This window comes from Dendropsophus ebraccatus, chromosome 12 (genome assembly GCF_027789765.1).
Source record: "Dendropsophus ebraccatus isolate aDenEbr1 chromosome 12, aDenEbr1.pat, whole genome shotgun sequence".
Classification (NCBI taxonomy): domain Eukaryota; kingdom Metazoa; phylum Chordata; class Amphibia; order Anura; family Hylidae; genus Dendropsophus; species Dendropsophus ebraccatus.
Window position 1 is genome coordinate 83,627,332 of NC_091465.1, and position 16,442 is coordinate 83,643,773.

The 16,442-nt window shown below is 49.2% G+C and overlaps 1 protein-coding gene across 1 annotated transcript in view; it reads left to right on the top strand.

Moving 5' to 3' along the window:
* Positions 1 to 16,442, top strand: part of LOC138768551 (phospholipase A2 inhibitor and Ly6/PLAUR domain-containing protein-like) — a 71,429-nt gene that overhangs the window by 41,537 nt on the left and 13,450 nt on the right. The window lies entirely within an intron of this gene.

Consider the following 16,442-nt stretch of genomic DNA (forward strand, 5'->3'; position numbering starts at 1 on the left):
TTAGGGGGTGTATGACTACACAGGGGGGGCCGACAGGGGTGTATGACTGTACAGGGGTGTATGACTATACAGGGGGGGGCGGAAAGGGGTGTATGACTATACAGGGGGGGCGGACAGGGGTGTATGACTATACAGGGGGGGCGGAAAGGGGTGTATGACTATACAGGGGGGGGGGACAGGGGTGTATGACTATACAAGGGGGCCGACAGGGGTGTATGACTATACAGGGGGGCCGACAGGGGTGTATGACTATACAAGGGGGCCGACAGGGGTGTATGACTATACAGGGGGGCCGACAGGGGTGTATGACTATACAGGGGGGCCGGACAGGGGTGTATGACTATACAGGGGGGACGGACAGGGGTCTATGACTATACAGGGGGGGGCGGACAGGGGTGTATGACTATACAGGGGGGGGCGGACGACTATACAGGGGGGGGCGGACAGGGGTGTATGACTATACAGGGGGGGCGGACAGGGGTGTATGACTATACAGGGGGGGCGGACAGGGGTGTATGACTATACAGGGGGGCCGACAGGGGTGTATGACTATACAGGGGGGGGCGACAGGGGTGTATGACTATACAGGGGGGGCGGACAGGGGTGTATGACTATACAGGGGGGGCGGACAGGGGTGTATGACTATACAGGGGGGGCGGACAGGGGTCTATGACTATACAGGGGGAGGGTGGACAGGGGTCTATGACATACCTCCCAACTTTTGCAAAGAGCAAAGAGGGACATGTGCGCCGCGGTCCCCATAGCCACGCCCCCATAGCGACCCTTCATAGCCACGCCCCCATAGCAACCCTCCATAGCCACTCCCCTACAGTCACCACATGCTGCTGACTGAATAGTGCCTTATATAGTATCCAATCCCCCCAAAAATGCCCTATATAGTATCCAATCCCCCATTATAGTGCCCCACATAGTATCCAATGCCCCCATATATGCCCGACATAGTATCCAATCCCGCACATAGTGCCCCACATAGTGTCCAATCCCCCACATAGTGCCTCACATAGAATCCAATCCCCCATATAGTGCCCACATAGTATCCAATGCCCTCATATAGTGCCCCACATAGTAGCCAATGCCCCATATAGAGCCCCACATAGTAGCCAATCCCCACATAGTGCCCCACATAGTAGCCAATCCCCACATAGTGCCCCACATAGTAGCTAATGCCCCCATATAGTGCCCCACATATTATCCAATCCCCCATATAGAGCCCCACATAGTAGCCAATGCCTCCATATAGTGCCCCACATAGTAGCCAATCCCCCATATATGCCCACATAGTAGCCAATCCCCCCATATAGTGCCCCCACAGAGTAGCCAATCCCCATATAGTGCCCCACATAGTAGCCAATCCCCCATAGAGTGCCCACATAGTAGCCAATCCCTCCATATAGTGCCCCACATAGTAGCCAATCCCCCATAGAGTGCCCCCCACATAGTAGCCAATCCCCCATAGAGTGCCCACATAGTAGCCAATGCCCCCATATATGCCCCACATAGTAGCCAATGCCCCCATATATGCCCCACATAGTAGCCAATCCCCCATATAGTGCCCCACATAGTAGCCAATCCCTCATATATGCCCCACATAGTAGCCAATCCCCCATATATGCCCCATAGTAGCCAATCCCCCATATAGTGCCCCACATAGTAGCCAATCCCCCATATAGTGCCCCACATAGTAGCCAATGCCCCCTTATAGCGCCCCACAGAGTAGCCAATACCCCCCATTAGTGTGGCCCCAGCGGAAAAAAACAAAAAAAACAGTAACTCACCTGTCCTCCGGCTCCGGTCCCAGCAGCTCCTCTCCCGGCAGAGCGCGCACTCCCGTCATCCTCCGGGGCGGGCAGCGGGGTACAGAGTCACTGACTGTGCCGGAAGTGACCTGCAGCCTCTATATGAATTACTTCCGGTACTGTCAGTGACTCTGTACCCCGCTGCCCGCCCCGGAGGATGACGGGAGTGCGCGCTCTGCCGGGAGAGGAGCTGCTGGGACCGGAGGACAGGTGAGTTACTGGTTTATTGTTTTTTTCGCTGGGGCCACATATATTGCGGGACACGGGGGGCCGTTCCGGGACCGCGGGACAGCACCCCGAAAACGGGACTGTCCCGCGAAATCCGGGACGGTTGGGAGGTATGGTCTATGACTGTACGGGGGGACAGGGATGTGCTACTATACAGGGGGTGGATAGACGTGTATGTATGACTGTAGTTCCCTCAGTAACAGTACAAGGCTGTAAATTAGGAGGAATGGATGGGCTGCAGCAGGCAGGATAAGCTGTAGGAGACATTGCTGTGTGTGACCTCCTGTCTGCTGCAGTCCATCCATTCCTCCTAATTTACAGCCTTGTACTGTTTACTGAGAGGACTACAGGTCAGCTGCTGCTCCAGCTCTGAAATACCGGCGTCCCTGCACACACACATGTGCAGCACTTGCCGGCCGGATGTGGGGGGCGCTCAGATGAGACCGGACCGGTGGGGGGCCTCGGACGGGTGAGGTAAGGTGGGGAGGCCTCGGACGGGACCGGACCAGTGGGGTGAGGGCCTCGGACGGGTGAGGTAAGGTGGGGAGGCCTCGGACGGGACCGGACCAGTGGGGTGAGGGCCTCGGACGGGTGAGGTGGGACCAGACGGGTGGGGAGATCGGGCGCTCGGACGGGACTTGTGGCGGGCATTCTCACCTGGACCCTGCTTCTGCTGCTGCTCCTCCTCCTCCTCCTCCCCCACCTCCCGCTCTGATGCCGGCGTCCCTGCACATAACGTGCACCGCTAATGCCGGGCAGCGCGCGTGTGTGCGGGAGCACTCTTACGGGACAGGAGAGGGGAGAGGGCGCTCTGAAAGGAAGATGGAAGTACAAAAATACCGCAGATACCGTCCTGGCTAAGTTGAGGTCGGTTAACCGACTCCAGTGACGGTATCGGTATTTTTGCGGTATACCGCCCAGCCCTAATAGATAGATAGATAGATAGATAGATAGGAGATAGATAGATAGATAGATAGATAGATAGATAGATAGATAGATAGAAGATAGATAGATAGATAGATAGATAGATAGATAGATAGATAGATAGAAGATAGATAGATAGATAGATAGATAGATAATAGATAGATAGATAGATAGATAGATAGATAGATAGATAGATAGGAGATAGATAGATAGATAGGAGATAGATAGATAGATAGATAGATAGATAGATAGGAGATAGATAGATAGATAGATAGATAGATAGATAGATAGATAGATAGATAGGAGATAGATAGATAGATAGATAGATAGATAGATAGATAGCAGATAGATAGGAGATAGATAGATAGATAGATAGATAGATAGATAGATAGGAGATAGATAGATAGATAGATAGCAGATAGATAGGAGATAGATAGATGGATAGATAGATAGATAGATAGATAGATAGATAGATAGATAGATAGATAGGAGATAGATAGATAGATAGATAGATAGATAGATAGATAGATAGGAGATAGATAGATAGATAGATAGATAGGAGATAGATAGGAGATAGATAGATAGATAGATAGATAGATAGATAGATAGATAGATAGATAGATAGGAGATAGATAGATAGATAGATTTATTCCATACAAAAACCCACAGTAAAAATCAGCAATGTTTCCACGTCTTAATGGAGTTCTTTTTCAAGCCATTGGCTTAAAGAAGGTGTCACTCTGTAATAGGATTTATAAGATAAAAGAGTTTGCTTCTGTACTCTGTACTCAGTCCATGTATAGGAGCCAGCACAGCACAACATCTTGCAATATTATCTCACTAGGTTCCCAGACAGGCATTAACCTTTCTGACCTTTGAATCCAGCATTGTCTGTCCCAAGCAGTCTCCAAACTGCAGGGGCTGCTTGTCTCCTCTTCCTGCTCACTTATCCCCCTTATCCCCTCCCCCCTCCATAGGTTATAATGGACACAACAAACCAGTCTTCACTCTGCTTCTCTGTAATATAAACAGCTTTGCTGTGAGTACAGAAGTAAACTCTTTTGCCCAATAAATCTTATTATAGAGTTGTTTGAAATGACAGGGACAGCTGCTGTGAATTACCTGCTAATCAGGTGTGTGGGGTTAGTAAGGTGGACTTGCACAGCAGGAATATGTCATGCGGCATATCGCTTACACCCTGTTATATCTATGGTTAAATAATATTATTATATTATTATTATTAATATTATTATTATTATTAGAGGTGGACTCAGCTCCACCTTAAGTGCATGGCATGGACTAAAGTGCACATGAATAAATCGTCGCTGATCGTGTAAACAGGGATCTCTGATAGAGATGAGCGAATACGATTTGATCGAGATGGTATTCAATCGAATATTGCGGTATTCAAAAGACTCAAATTCAATCGAGTAGTGAGGCGAATACGCAGGAAACATTGGAAAGCCCTCCCATCGCAGTTGGCGCTTTTTTTAATCCAATCACCATGCAGGGAGGCCGCGAGGGACCCTGGGAATACGCACACAGCGCGAAAACGGCGTCTACCCTCATTGGATGACTGAACCACATGACCTCGAATCTTAAATACTTGGCTCCTGCCTCTCGACCGCAGATGCCCTTAGTCAGGGAAAGATCTTGGAACAGGGAGAGGTAGGTTTTAGTAGTGTTTTGGTTAGGCAGGATTACTACAGAACCCAAAAGTCCTTTTCAGGGCTAAAATACAGCGAAAAAGTCATCTCTGAATCCAAAGCTTCTCAGTGCTAAGAAATAGATGATATAACAGCAGCAGCAGCAGCAGCAGGTGTATTCATTCCAGTACCCTGTGTGTACAAGTGACTTATAGTGTCCCTGGTTTAGCCCAATAAGGGCGCGTTATACATACTGTTCCAGTAGCCCAGAAAAAGGCATGTGATACATATTGTTCCAGTAGCCCAGTAAAAGGCACGTGATACATATTGTTCCAGTAGCCCAGTAAAAGGCACGTGATACATACTGTTTCAGCAATGTTCGTACAGCATGATGCGTGATACGCACGAATAACATGACGCTCTGCGAACGCACATTGGAATCATGTATGTAACGCTGCGCACGAAATACAAACGAAATATGTGAACATTGCCGTAAATGTTCGTAAAGCGTTCGCAAATATTTTTCCTTCGCAACTGCGGAGAGTGGCATTATACTGTGATTTTGGGGTGTTGGGTGCACCCAGGCATGCTCTCCCTAATGTCCCAGTGTCATTCCGGAGGTGTTGGGATCATTTAGGGAGGTTTCATGGGGGACTTGGTGACCTCCAAGTGGTCGAATTTGGATTTCCAAGTGGCGAGAATTTTTTTCCCATAGACTATAATGGGATCGAGTATTCGTTCGAATAGTCGAATCTCGGTGCCTATTCGATTCGAATTCTCGAAAGTCGAATATTTCCTCTCTAATTTCTGACAATGTAGTGTAAAAAAGAAAATTCTCATGTGAATCGCTACCTTCTCTTTACTTATTGTTGCTGATTGTTGGTTTTGGTCAATGTGCAGTCTTATCACTGTATTGAGCGCCACCTGCTGCCACAGTCATGTACTGCAATGTAGAACACATGGGAGCAGATAGTAGCATTGGCTTGTTTAGTTTAGGTTTCTTTCTTTTCGTTTTAGCCTTTGGATATAGGTAAATGGTGGCTGAAAGAAATCGGTGGAGGAGACTCAGTTGGGAGCACAGAGTGCACTATTGTATCTTGTACCTGAAAACATATAACTGCAATGCATAGGCTTTAGTTGGCAAGTCATTTCTATCATTTAAACCATGTGGTATTCTGGTATCCAGAATGTGAGAGTTTTTTCCTCCAATCACCCCCACGTTGTGGCTTATGTACCTTCTTGATGCCGTAGCAGGTTAAGGAGGATGTGTTTCCGCCATGTTGTTTGATAACATGTTTTGCAGCTGCTGATGAGCTAAAGCCCGCACTCCTATTGATGCTAAGGAGGTGTTCTCCAATGCGAGTTTTCAGAGGTCCTATTGTACATCCTACATATTTGAGTTGGCGAGATGTCCATGTAGGGGTTCCTGGTGCTCATGTATTTGCAGGTTTGGCATCTATTTGCACCACATTTGTAGTTTCCTGCGGTACCGCATTTACTGGTCTGAACTCCGTCCTGTAGCATGCTAGGGGATAATAGATCTCTCAGGGAACTACACAGGGGGCATCTACTATAGGGGGCTACACAGGGGAGCATCTACTATAGGGGAACTACACAGGGGGCCATGTAATAAAAGGGGACTACACAGGGAGCCATCTACTATAGGGTGAATACACAAGGGGTCATCTACTATAGGGGGACTACACAGGGGCCATCTACTATAGGGGACTACACAGAGGGCATCTACTATAGGGTGAATACACAGGGGGTCATCTACTATAGGGGAACTACACAGGGAGCCATCTACTATAGGGGACTACACAGAGGGCATCTACTATAGGGTGAATACACAGGGGGTCATCTACTATAGGGGGACTACACAGGGGGCCATCTACTTTAGGTGAACTACACAGGGGGCAATACACTGTAGAGGGGATACACAGGGGGACAGCTAATATAGGGGGATTACACAGGGAGCCATCTACTTTTGGGGGACTACACAGGAGGCATCTGCTATAGGGGTGCTACACAGGGGCAGTCTACTACATGGGAACTACACAGGGGGCCATCTTCTATAGGGAGACTACACAGCGGGCAATCTACTATAGGGGAACTACACAGGGGTCATTTACTATAGGGGGACTACACGGGGCAATCTACTATAGGGGAACTACACAGGGGGCATCTATTATGGGGGAACTACAGGGGGTCATATACCATAGGGGGACTACACAGGGGGCTATCTACTTTAGGGGAACTACATAGGGGCAATCTACTGTAGGGGGGATACACGGGGGCATCTAATATAGGGGGATTACACAGGGGGCCATCTACTTTAGGGGGACTACACAGGGGGCCATCTTCTATAGGAAACTACACAGGGGCATCTACTATAGGGGACAACACAGGGGTCATCCACTATAGGGGAACTACACAGGGGGCCATCTATTATGGGGGAACTACAGGGGGTCATATACCATAGGGGGACTACACAGGGGGCTATCTACTTAAGGGGAACTACATAGGGGCAATCTACTGTAGGGGGGATACACGGGGGCATCTAATATAGGGGGATTACACAGGGGGCCATCTACTTTAGGGGGACTACACAGGGGGCCATCTTCTATAGGAAACTACACAGGGGCATCTACTATAGGGGGCAACACAGGGGTCATCTACTATAGGGGGACTACACGGGGCAATCTACTATAGAGGAACTACACAGGGGGCCATCTATTATGGGGGAACTACAGGGGGTCATATACCATAGGGAGACTACACAGGGGGCTATCTACTTAAGGACAACTACATAGGGGCAATCTACTGTAGGGGGGATACACGGGGGCATCTAATATAGGGGGATTACACAGGGGGCCATCTACTTTAGGGGGACTACACAGGGGGCCATCTTCTATAGGAAACTACAAAGGGGCATCTACTATAGGGGGCAACACAAGGGAGCATCTACTATAGGGGAACTACACAGGGGGCCATCTAATATAAGGGGACTACACAGGGAGCCATCTACTATAGGGGGACTACACAGGGGGCAATCTACTTAAGTGGAACTACACAGGGGGCAATCTACTGTAGGGGGATACACAGGGGGCAATCTACCATAGGGGAACTGCACAGGGGGTCATCTACTATAGGAAACTACACAGGGGGCCATCTACTATAGGGGAAGTACACAGGGGGTCGTCTATTATGGGGGAACTACACAGGGGGTCATCTACCATAGGGGGACTATACAGGGGGTCATCTACTATAGGGGGACTACACAGGGGGGTATCCACTACAGGGGGACTACTATAGGAAACTACAAAGGAGTAATCTACTATAGGGGGACTACACAGGAGGCATCTAATAGGAGGGTCAGTGATTGGCTAAGAGTCCTGTCAGCTTAGAAAGGTCACTCTAAAGCTGCAGCCATGGAGCTAGGAAGCAAGCTGAGGGCAGCCCTTGTTAGACGATCATCAAGCTGTGTAATAGGCTCAGTAAATGAGGCCTGATCTAGCAGATCAGAATTTGCTTATATTATTGATTGGGCTGCCATTGGTCCATCTAATAGGACCCTCAAGTGATACCTGGGCCTCAACAGACTGACCAGGAGGATGCCGGGGCCTCACCATCTGTGGTGGAAGTCCATACAAATACAAAAACTATTACTCAGTCTAGTCTTCATTTATATCCTAAACTCTGTATAATATTATAATAAGTACAAAATGAGTCAAAGTTCCTAAACCAAAGATTGTTGCCGCCAGGGACAGAACTCTGCAGCTTATTGTAACTTCACAAAAGAGCAAAGTGAAGACCAGTTTGCTTAGTCCAATAAAACCGAGAGGGGAGGGGCCGAGGGGGTGGGTGAGCTCGGAGAGCAGACAAACAGCCCTGTAGTTTGGAGACTTGGTGAAATAAGATTGCAGGATGCTGTACACCAGCTGTTTATATCCTCTTCCTGTCCACTCGTCCCCCTTTGACCCCTCCCCCTTCTATAGACCATAATGAACACAGCAAACCTGCCTCTTCTGAAGTGGAGGGGGGGATTACAGAATTGGGCGGGGGTCACCACTTTCAGAAAAAAATAGTAAAAAAAACAAAACTCCCAGCAGCCGCACATATCGGCAGTCAGGGAAATAAGGAGCCAATCACAACACTACATCTATACTACGTCTATAGTCACTGTGGCTGTTATCTGTCAATGATATATGGAGTAACATATATATACCACACAGAAATCCCCTGACCAGACATTGCTACATGAGGATAGACAACACACACACCGCAGATAGATGGATATGGGACACATAGATAGATGAAAGATAGATATTTCCTATATATATATGTATCCTGACAATAGTGACGTCTCTTACATTACAGCAGAAAGGACACATAAGCAGCAGATGTGTTTGATCATTCTTTTACACAGCACAGGCGTTTTGTAGTGATTTGCTGCCATCTAGTGGTAGAATTCGGGTACTAACTTCACTAACGTTTTTTAGTTACCTCTAGGTGGCGCTGGAGAGAAAGTTCTTTGTGGGGTTTATCCCAGATAAAAAAAAACGATTGTCCTTATATTATGTCCTTTCTTATTGTCTTAGGATAGATATATGTATTTACCCGGCAGGTTTACATTCAGTCATTGTAGATTTACCAACCACATCAGCTGGAAGTTTCCTCCAAGCATCTACTACTCCTTCAGTACAGTAATATTTTCTCACGTTGCTTCTGACCTTTACCCCAACTAACCTCTCACTGTGTCCCCATGTTCTTGTGTTCAGTTTATCACTTTTTAACCTTAGTTAGCAGTTGTATACCTGCTGCTGCAGAACCTCATACTACACCTCAGCTGCTGCAGAACCTCATACTACACCTCAGCTGCTGCAGAACCTCATACTACACCTCAGCTGCTGCAGAACATCATAATATACCTCAGCTGCTGCAGAACCTCATACTACACCTCAGCTGCTGTAGAACATCATAATACTCAGCTGCTGCAGAACCTCATACTACACCCCAGCTGCTGCAGAACATCATAATACTCAGCTGCTGCAGAACCTCATACTACACCTCAGCTGCTGCAGAACCTCATCATAAACCTCAGCTGCTGCAGAACCTCATCATAAACCTCAGCTGCTGCAGAACCTCATAATATACCTCAGCTGCTGCAGAACGTCATAACACACCTCAGCTGCTGCAGAACGTCATAACACACCTCAGCTGCTGCAGAACTTCATAATACTCCTCAGCTGCTGCAGAACCTCATAATACACCTCAGCTACTGCAGAACATCAATATACACCTCAGCTGCTGCAGAACCTCATAACACACCTCCGCTGCTGCAGAACCTTATCCTACACTTCAGCTGCTGCAGAACCTCATAATACACCTCAGCTGCTGCAGAACATCATACTACACCTCAGCTGCTGCAGAACTTCATAATACACAACTCAGCTGCTGCAGAACATCATAATACTCCTCAGCTGCTGCAGAACTTCATACTAGACCTCAGCTGCTGCAAAACATCATACTACACCTCAGCTGCTGCAGAACATCATACTAGACCTTAGCTGCTGCAGAACATCATACTACACCTCAGCTGCTGCAGAACCTCATACTACACCTCAGCTGCTGCAGAACCTCATAATATACTCCTTAGCTGCTGCATAACCTCATAATATACCTCAGATGCTGCAGAACCTCATTATACACCCCAGCTGCTGCAGAACTCCATACTACACCTCATCTGCTGCAGAACCTCATACTACACCTCAGCTGCTGCAGAACCTCATACTACACCTCAGCTGCTGCAGAACCTCATACTACACCTAAGCTGCTGCAGAACATCATAATACTCCTCAGCTGCTGCATAACATATTACTACACCTCAGCTGCTGCAGAACCTCATACTACACCTCAGCTGCTGCAGAACTTCATAATACACAACTCAGCTGCTGCAGAACATTATAATACACCTCAGCTGCTGCAGAACTCCATATTACACCTCATCTGCTGCAGAACCTCATTATACCCATCATCTGCGGCAGAACCTCAATATACACCTCAGCTGCTGCAGAACCTCATACTACACAACTCAGCTGCTGCAGAACTTCATAATACACCTCAGCTGCTGCAGAACATCATAATACACCTCAGCTGCTGCAGAACCTGATAATACCCCTCAGCTGCTGCAGAACCTCATACTACACCTCAGCTGCTGCAGAACCTCATCCTACAACTCAGCTGCTGCAGAACCTCATACTACACCTCAGCTGCTGCAGAACCTCATTATACACCTCAGCTGCTGCAGAACCTCATAATACCCCTCAGCTGCTGCAGAACCTCATACTACATCTCAGCTGCTGCAGAACCTCATCATACAAATCAGCTGCTGCAGAACCTCATACTACACCTCAGCTGCTGCAGAACCTCATCATACAACTCAGCTGCTGCAGTACTTCTTAATCTTCACCTCAGCTGCTGCAGAACCTCATAATACACCTAAGCCTTTATTTTATTTATTTATTTCATAGCACTTCCCATTTTGGCCCCTGACCCCCACCACCCCACTTAGGGATTCAGGACATTACATTGAGCTACATGGACACTCAGCACCGGGTCACGGCCGCACCTGCATACAGCTGAACTCCTATTATTCCCTATTTCCTCCCTGTCTTTTCCATCTGGACTCTGAAAACATCTCGGAATGTCTAAAGTCTAAAGACAAGATAATAAGTGAGAGGAAGGAAACATACACACACATACACATACATACACAGATGCTTACACATAAACATACATTCAGACACACACATATGCATACTCATACATACAGACACACATACATACATATATACATATACTGTACATACACACATGTACATACACATATACATAAATACACATACACACATACATACATACATATATAGACATACCTACACAGATGCATACACACATACATACTGTACATACAGACACACACACACACATATGCATACTCATATATGCAGACACACATACATACATATATACATACATATACATACCCTCATACATACACACATGTACATACACATATACATACATATATAGACATACCTACACAGATGCATACACACATACATACAGTACATACAGACACACATACATACATATACATACCCTCATACATACACACTGTAACGCCTGGAGTAGTGGATCCACTGGACCGGCACCAGCGATGGCACAAACCTCACCAGGGAGCGGAGTCTAAGGGGCCGCTGGTTTTCACCAGAGCCCGCCGCAAGGCGGGATGGACTTGCTGCGGCGGGCGACCCCCAGGTCGCTACCCCTGGCTTGGTTGCTGGTGACGGCAGGCGAGGCGTGGCAGGAGCAGTAGGCAGGAGATGGCACTGGCAAAGGTCTGCAGGTGAGAGCGCACGTGACAGGCTGAACGCAGGAACAGATGGAGTGGCTGGGAAACAGGAACCAGGAACAGGGACTGGGGACCGGGTAACGGATAGGACTCAGGAACAGGGACTGGGACCAGGTAACAGATAGGACTCAGGAACAACAGGGGCTGGGCCAAACGCTATGGGAAGCATGTAGAGGCTCCAACACTAAGGACAGGGCATGCTGGGATTTATAGGGGAGTGATTGGGTGCAACTACCAATTAGGAGCGCACTGCCCCTTTAAATCTGAGACAGCCGGCGCGCGCGCGCCCTAGGAGGCGGGGACGCGCGCGCCGGCCGGCACAGCGGGAGACAGGAGCGTGGAGAGGTGAGGCGCCCCCCGGGGCCGAGGTGACAGCAGCGCCGGGTCCCCGACTATGGACACCGGCTGCTGCATAGGGCAGGCAGCGGTCGCGGCGGCGGCCCGGAACGCGGGACGCCGCCGCGGCCGTAACAGTACCCCCCCCCTTTGGCCTCCCCCTCTTTCTTGCCTGCAAATGGTACAGGAAGCCACAAAGTCTTTGACATCTTGGGATAGGCTGGGCCACCAGTAGTGGCGAGAGATCCGTTGGCCGGTCTTACGGACTCCCGGGTGCCCGGCCTCCAACGAGGAATGTCCCCAGTTCAAAATACCTCTTCGAAGCGCAGGGTGAACATGAGTCTTTCCGGGGGGTACTCTCTGAAGAGTGGAGGTGACGACTGGTACTAGGCGATCAGGCGGTATAACGTGGCAAGGGACCTTCTGTAAGTTCTTCCGGTGGTGAGAGAACACGACCTTAGTCTTGGGTACGGGGAGAGGGTACACCTCGGCAGAGAAGGCATCCGCCGAGTCTTGGTCTTCTGCCGGTAGGCCGGATAGAGGCTTGGCCGGGACAGGAAATGACATAATACACTTGGTCTGAGGTGACTTGAGACACTGGTGGGAACAGTCCTGACCCCAACTGAGAATCTCCCCGGTTCTCCAGTCCAGCTGAGGGGCATGTTCTTGTAGCCACGGGAGTCCCAGGAGGACCGCGGGGGAAGAATGGGGCAGGACGTAGAAGGATATCTCTTCTTGATGTGAAGGACCCACCTGGAGGACTAAAGATGCGGTCTGGTAGTACACACGGTCGGTAAGAATTTCGCCCGTGACCGAGGAGATAGTCAGGGGCCTGGCTAGTCGGGTCACGGGTAGCCGCCATCTTTGGACCAATGTTGCCGCAATAAAACTGCCTGCTGACCCCGAATCGAGGAAGGCAGTAGTCAGATGATTTTGTCCTGAGGGAGTCCGGATGGAAACTGGCATAGACAGACTTGGAATGGTGGCATTTACACCTAGGGACACCTGTCCCACCGGACCTAGGTGCGAGCATTTTCCGGATGTTTGGGGACGTAGGGGACATCCCAGCCGGAAGTGATCGGAACCACCGCAATAGAGACAGAGATTCTGCTCCAGGCGCCGGATTCTTTCATCAGGCGTCAGGTGAGCCCGTTCCACCTGCATAGGAATCTCAGGAGAGGGTTGGGACATCGAAAGGTCAGGATTCTGGAAAACTGGCGCCAGCGGGGGATGGCGACGGGAACGGGTTAGTAAATGTTCATGCCGAACCTCCTCCTCCCTCTCCGAAAAACGAGTATCAACTCGGGTGGCCAGTAGAATGAGTTCGTTCAGGGAGGTAGGCAGGTCTCGGGCAGCGAGCACGTCTCTCACACGACTAGACAGGCCCTTCTTGAAGGTGGCCAATAGGGCGGCCTCGTTCCAGTCCAATTCAGCTGCCAGGGTGCGGAACTGGATGGCGTAGTCACCAACAGAGGAGCTGCCTTGAGAGAGGTTGAGGAGAGCAGTCTCGGCTGAAGAAGCACGGGCAGGTTCCTCAAAGACGGAGCGAAACTCGAATAGGAAGGCCCGGAGATTGGCAGCAACAGGATCATCACGGTCCCACAGTGGCGTGGCCCAGGCCAGGGCTCTACCCTCTAATAGGCTGATGATGAAAGCCACTTTAGAGCGCTCGGTGGAAAACTGACTACTCAAAAGTTCAATGTGCATGGTGCACTGAGTCAGGAATCCTCTGCACAACTTAGAGTCCCCAGAGTACTTGCTTGGGAGGGCCAGTCGGAGTGAAGAAGCAGCGTCAGGAGATGGTGTGCGCTGGGCAGTAGTCTGCTGCTGTAAGGCGGCAGTGAGTTGCTGGATCTGCTGTGACTGTTTCTGGATTTGTTGCGCCTGCTGAGTGACCACTCTGGCGACGTCACGGAGATCTGGCACCTCGCCGGGATCCATGGGTTGGAGCCTACTGTAACGCCTGGAGTAGTGGATCCACTGGACCGGCACCAGCGATGGCACAAACCTCACCAGGGAGCGGAGTCTAAGGGGCCGCTGGTTTTCACCAGAGCCCGCCGCAAGGCGGGATGGACTTGCTGCGGCGGGCGACCCCCAGGTCGCTACCCCTGGCTTGGTTGCTGGTGACGGCAGGCGAGGCGTGGCAGGAGCAGTAGGCAGGAGATGGCACTGGCAAAGGTCTGCAGGTGAGAGCGCACGTGACAGGCTGAACGCAGGAACAGATGGAGTGGCTGGGAAACAGGAACCAGGAACAGGGACTGGGGACCGGGTAACGGATAGGACTCAGGAACAGGGACTGGGACCAGGTAACAGATAGGACTCAGGAACAACAGGGGCTGGGCCAAACGCTATGGGAAGCATGTAGAGGCTCCAACACTAAGGACAGGGCATGCTGGGATTTATAGGGGAGTGATTGGGTGCAACTACCAATTAGGAGCGCACTGCCCCTTTAAATCTGAGACAGCCGGCGCGCGCGCGCCCTAGGAGGCGGGGACGCGCGCGCCGGCCGGCACAGCGGGAGACAGGAGCGTGGAGAGGTGAGGCGCCCCCCGGGGCCGAGGTGACAGCAGCGCCGGGTCCCCGACTATGGACACCGGCTGCTGCATAGGGCAGGCAGCGGTCGCGGCGGCGGCCCGGAACGCGGGACGCCGCCGCGGCCGTAACACACACATGTACATACACATATACATACATACACTCATACATACATATATAGACATACCTACACTGATGCATACACACATACATACATACATACAGACAGACACACATACATATATACATATACATATACACATGTACATACACATATACATACATACACATACACACATACATACATACATATACAGACATACATATATAGACATACCTACACAGATGCAAACACACATACATACAGACACACACATATGCATATTCATACATACATACAGATACACATACATATATACATACCCTCATACATACACACATGTACATACACATATACATACATACACGCATAGATATACACTGATACATTCATACATACAACCAAACACACATATACATACATATATATATATACATACACTCAGATGCATACACATATACATACACACGTATACATACACACGTATACACACATACTTCCACTCATACATACACACGTACATACATAAACACATACATGCACGCATACATACACACATATACATACAGACACATACGTACACACACATGTACATACACACATACATATACATACACACATACTGTACATACATACATAAGCACACATATACATACACGTACAGATAAACACATACATGCATAGATATACATATACTTACATACTTACACATATACATACATATACATACACACACATATAAATACATGCATTCACACACTCACGCACTTATGTACATACACATATAGATACACACATACATACATGCACAGATGCACAGATATAGATACACACATACAGAGCAACCAATCAGATTCCACCTTTCATTTTCCGAAGAGTCTGTGAGGAAAGAAAAGTAGGATCTGATTGGTTGCTAGGTGTAACTAAGATTATTCTACTTCTCCCCATAGAGTAATAAACACCTAGGGCACAGACCTTCTTCAGTCTTACCCTAGCTACAAGCATTGGTGATCCGGAGTCCGGGCATACTGTACCATCCAAGATTAAATGGGGACACCGCAATCCACAACTGTCAAAATAATTCTGCCATATAAGGGTGCATGCACACTACGGAATTCGCACCGAAAGGCCGCTGCGGATTCCATCGCTGACCCCTGCTTGCGGCCGCGCACATCTCCGCCTGTGCCATAGACTCCATTCTAGGCACAGATGGATTCCGCCGGATTGATCGTCCGTGCAGCCCATAGCAGTTAGCAGCGCTCTGCTGCCGCCGCTCCTATTCTTAGGGTGATGACAGCAGATCGCTGCTATATTAGTCGTTTGTCTTTCAATACCTTGAAAGACGAACAACAGCAACAATCAGATGACATCACTCATGTCGGCTGATCGTTGTCTTCAATGACACAAGACGATTATCGGCCGTAATCGTTTTGTGTGAT